The 5,092-nt window shown below is 42.8% G+C and overlaps 1 pseudogene; it reads right to left on the bottom strand.

Moving 5' to 3' along the window:
* Nucleotides 1-3,793: 3,793 nt before the first annotated feature.
* Nucleotides 3,794-4,743, bottom strand: LOC118667685 (annotated as a pseudogene).
* Nucleotides 4,744-5,092: the final 349 nt, after the last annotated feature.

Genomic DNA, 5,092 nt, shown 5'->3' with positions numbered 1-5,092 from the left:
GGATGTTGGTACGCTTGAAGTTGTCCCAGAGGCTCCTTACGCTATCTTCATATTTATTTTTGGATTCTTTTTTCTTTTTGTTTTTTCGGTTGGGTGTTTTTTGCTTCTTCGTATTTCAAATCTTTGACTTGATTCTTGCGATCCTCTAGTCTGGGGTTGGATCTCCGTATAATATTCTTTATTTCAGTCAGTGTATGCTTAATTTCTAGTTGGTCCTTTTTCATATCCTCAAGGGTCTCACTAGATTTATCAAGGGTCTCACTAAATTTATCGGCGGTTTCTAGAAAATTCTTGAAAAACCTTATAACCCTGGTTTTGAACTCGATAGCCAATAGTTTGCTTTCCTCCATTCCTGTCATTTGTGACCTGTTTTTTTGTCTCCACATTTTGGCTGCTTCCCTGTGTTGATAGAGTGGCTTTGTGTGCTAGGTGTCCTATAGGGCCCAGTGGCTCAGCCTCCCCAATTACCAGAGGGGGACACTCTTGGTGTAGCCCTCTGTGGGCCGTGTGCCCAGCCTTGTTGTAGTTAAGCCTTGATTGTAGTTGGTATCACTGGGAGGAATTGACCTCCAGGCCAATTGGCTATGAGAATCAGCTGTGTCTATGGTGGGAGAACTTCTGTGCTTGGAGACACCCTTCTGGGGCAAGACTTGCTTCAATGGGGCTTTGGTGCTCACTGAGTATGCCCCCCTGAGTGTGTCCCTTATGGATCTGAGGAGTTGTAATCTGGATGGTCCCACTCTGATCACTGGGTACACTGGCTCTTGGATCTCTAAGGAGGTGCTAATTTAGCCGCTGCCTGAGGCTACCCAGCAGGAGCTACAGAGAAATCTGCAGATTCCTCTTCTTTGTTTGGGATTTGGAGGTGCCCAGATGAGGCCCAGCTGTGAAGCAATGCAAGCTGCTGTGGGGCCTTGGGCCTTCTTTTGGATGTTCTGGGTCTTTCTGACCCAGCTGCAGTTTGTTAGGTAATTTTAGATCGCAAAGGGCCAGGACATTCATATGCAAAAGCCTCTGTGCAAAGCTTGGGTGGGGTGGGATCTTAGGAATCAACAGGGCGGAGCAAACAGCTATGGCTGATCCTCAGCCCTGCCCTAAGAGGCCCCAGGTCTAAGTGCCCCGTGGTAATTGCTGCAAGCACCTCTGAGAGAAAGCCACCCTCAAGTTCATCCTGATGCCAGACAGTCCAGTTTCTTCCCATATGAGTCTGGGTCCCCAGAGACTCGCCTGGAACTGGAATTCAGAGCAGTCTGGAGCTTGTGTCTCCCTCCTGATGGAAAAAGACAACCGCGTCCTTAGTTGCCAGCCCTTTCCTCGCACACCTCTGTACCTCTGCGCTTTACTTCCGCACCTCCTCTGAGTCTCAGTGTGCTTTTCTCTTTCCTTCTAGTTGTAGAATTTCCACTCAGCCAGCCTTCCTGTGGTTCTGGATAATGTCCGTTTTGTCTTTTAGTTGTATTTTTGAAGTGGTTGTGCGAGGCATCAATTTCAGGTGTTTACCTATGCCGCCATCTTGGTTTCTCCCTGTTGTTCTTTTTTGTTGTTGTTCATTTAGATGTAGAATTAGATAGTTTAATTGAGATTATTCTTGCTTCTTGAGGTAGACCAGTAATGCTATGAACTTCTCTCTCAGGACTACTTTCACTGCATCCAATAGATTTTGGGTTTTGTGTTTTCATTTTCATTTGTTGTCAGGTGACGTTTTATTTCTTCCTGGATCTCATTGGTAACCCATTCATTGTTTAATAACATGCTGTTTGGCCTCCATGTGTTTGAATATTTTTGAGAGTTTTTTTTTATACTGTGGTTGATTTCTAGTTTCATACCATTGTTATCTTAGAAGATGCTTGATATGATTCTTCTTAAAGCAGTTCCTTTAACATTTCTTGCAGTGCTGGTTTGGTGTTAATAAATAAAGACTGGGAAGTCTTTATTTTGCTCTCCCTGGAATAGTGTGGTCCAAATCTCCCCAGTGGACAGAATCCCTACTGATTCCAAACACCAGATGCTATGCAGGCTCCTCCTCACTTCTCTGTTGCTCTGGGTTGGGATCCCTGCGTGGGCTTGAGACCTGATGCTTCTAGCCGTGGTCGGCAAACTGCGGCTCACGAGCCACATGCGGCTCTTTGGCCCCTTCAGCGTGGCTCTTCCTAAGCCTTAGGAGTACCCTAATTAAGTTAATAACAACGTACCTACCTGTATAGTTTAAGTTTAAAAAATTTGGCTCTCAAAAGAAATTTCAAACACCAGATGCTACACAGGCTCCTCCTCATGTCTCTGTTGCTCTGGGTTGGGATCCCTGCGTGGGGTTGAGACCTGATGCTTCTAGGAGGAGGGAGCTCCATACCTGCGATACCCCTCTGGCTTTTCAGCACAACCACACATTTATGAGGAGGCTCTTCCTTTTATCGTATCCACCCTCCTACCTCCAACCCCCATGTGATTTCTACTGTACCCTTTGGTTATAAGTTTTAATCCTTAATCTGTTGGCTAAGGTGGTGTCTGCCAAGCTCAATACAGAAAAGTCACAATTTTCTTCAAGTTACTATTTTAACCTTGTAATTAATAGGTATCATTTGGGTAGATATCTTGATATTATGTAAGCATAACTTTTTCCTTATTAAAACTTCACCCACTATAGTTAACATCCATTGGTAATTCTTATATGACAAAATTATTGAAAACGTTGAGGCCAAATCATGATTCTTTTAATTCTATCATATCTTTCTTGTTTATTAGTTGTATTCTCCTATACAAAAAAACTTACCCTTATTTCCCAGTCATTTGTTTGTATTTATTTATTTATTTATTCATTCATTCATTTATATCATTATGGACTCATGGATTCTTACTCTCTGAGTGATAACCCATTACCATGGTTACTCATTTTGAAGCTTTGAGTGTTTGTACTCATAGGATGTAGATCAGGACTGAGACAGAAAGAATGGGGAATAGCCCTGGCTGGTGTTGCTAAGTGGTTACAGTCTCAGCCTGCACACTGAATGGTTGCGGGTTCAATTCCAGGTCATGGGCATCTTTATTACTTATACTACACTAGCATCTACATCTGTATCTGTATTTATATCTGTATATGTACTTATACTCGTATGATAAGTAGATGAGGTGTTAAGGTAGGACCCATTACTAGAAAAATTTTCCTAATTATAAATGAAGTGGTATGCTGTTAAAAGCATTTTTGAAAAGTTTCTAGATTTTTAACAGCCTTGCTTTGTAGCACATACCAATTTTCATATGTAATTACTCATCATGGCTGATTGCAGTCCGTCAACATGATGTAATTGATTGTGCAGTGGGAAAAGATGTGCACATTCAGCTTGAAGCCAACTAAACCTGTCATAAAGGAATTAGTTCAAAAATAAGTAAGTAAATAAATAAATAAATAAAGTTCACTAGTGGCAGAATATGATGCTAAATAAGTGTGTTTTGTATAACACAAAATAAAAAAATACGTAAGCAAAAAATGAAATATAGCAAAACAGAAAGAGACAAATCCACAAATTATAAATGTGCAACATGTTCTGCATAGGGTTTTGCATATTTCTTATAAGAGATGGTAAACAAATGAAAAACGTGAATTAGGAATAATGAATTATTAACAATCTAGGTAGCAAATATGGCCTAGTTGACATATTAACACTTGTACCAGACAACAGAATTCATGTTCTATTAAAGTTATATGGAGATGTTGATCATACAATAATTTTAGATCTATCTCAGATCTATCTCAGATCTGTCTCACTGTGCTTCTGACAGCATCAAGTGGACTTTGTGATTACCAGTTAAAGAACTTAACCCTATTGACACACATCTCTAAGGCCTGTTTTATATCTCTGTTCCTCAGGCTGTAGATGAAGGGGTTCAGCATGGGGGTAACTACTGTATACATGACTGAAGCAATTAAGTCCTTGGAACCCCATGATGAGGAGAAAAAATAAACACCTGAAGCTGTCCCATAGTATAAAAACACCACAGAGAGATGGGAGCCACAGGTAGAAAAGGCTTTAAAAAAAGAGTCTCTCTATAGTGGAGGGCACCCCTCAAGGATGATGGCCCCCTATACGGATATAGGAGCCCAAAATAACACCAAAAGGCAGGAAGAAAATCATTCCTCCCTCGGTGAATAGGACCAGCTCATTGAGGGAGATGTCTGAGCAGCTCAGCTTCAGGAGCGCAGCGAGGTCACAGAAGAAGTGGGGGATGGTATTGTCTGCAGAGAAGGACAGTCGGACCAAGAGGAGAGTGTGCAACAAATCATGGACACAGGATAGAATCCAGGAGCCAACAACCAGCAGCACACACAGCCCCTCCCTCATGATGGTGGTGTAGTGCAGGGGGTGACAGATGGCCACATACCTGTCATATGCCATCACAGCCAGAAGAAAATTACTAAGACCGGCAAAATGTATGAAAAAATACAACTGAGAAATGCATTCCACATAGGAGATGGATTGCTGCCGAGTCTGCATGTTCCTGAGCATCTTTGGGACAATAACAGAGGAGAGAGAAAGGTCAGAGAAGGCCAAGTGGCTGAGGAAGAAGTACATGGGTGTGTGCAGGCGAGAGTCCAGCCTGATGAGCAGGATGATGAGCAGGTTGCCCAAGCACCGTGGTCAGTACAATGCCCAGGAAGCAGGGTGAAGAACAAGCCCTGCTGGCCCGGGGCGGGATGGGGAGCCCCAGGAGGAGGAATTGGGACATGCTGCTCTGGTTCTCAGGCCTCATGCTGCTCTTCTGTCTGCTGGGGATGAAGAAGGTGTGGGAATCTCAGGAACCTAAGAGGGATGATCAGAATCAGCACATCTCATGCTATAATTTTCTGGGAAGGCCATTCATTTTGTGAAACTTTCATATTAATTCCACACACCTATGGATGTATACATCTTCCCTCTCTCCCAGTCTGGCTCCAGGAAAACATTGAGCCCCCAATGTGGTCAATAAGACCTTGTTACACAGTCGCAAGAAGGGGTTCTCTATTTTATTCAACCATTACTTTTTACATCAAGTCTGTGTCAGGACCTCTTCTAAGGACTGAGATGCAGCAGTGAACAAGAAAAGCAAGATGCCCACTTCT

Source organism: Myotis myotis, unplaced genomic scaffold (assembly GCF_014108235.1).
Source record: "Myotis myotis isolate mMyoMyo1 unplaced genomic scaffold, mMyoMyo1.p scaffold_m19_p_12, whole genome shotgun sequence".
Taxonomy (NCBI): domain Eukaryota; kingdom Metazoa; phylum Chordata; class Mammalia; order Chiroptera; family Vespertilionidae; genus Myotis; species Myotis myotis.
Note: the sequence above shows the minus strand (reverse complement) of the source record. Positions and strands in the feature narration are given on the sequence as shown.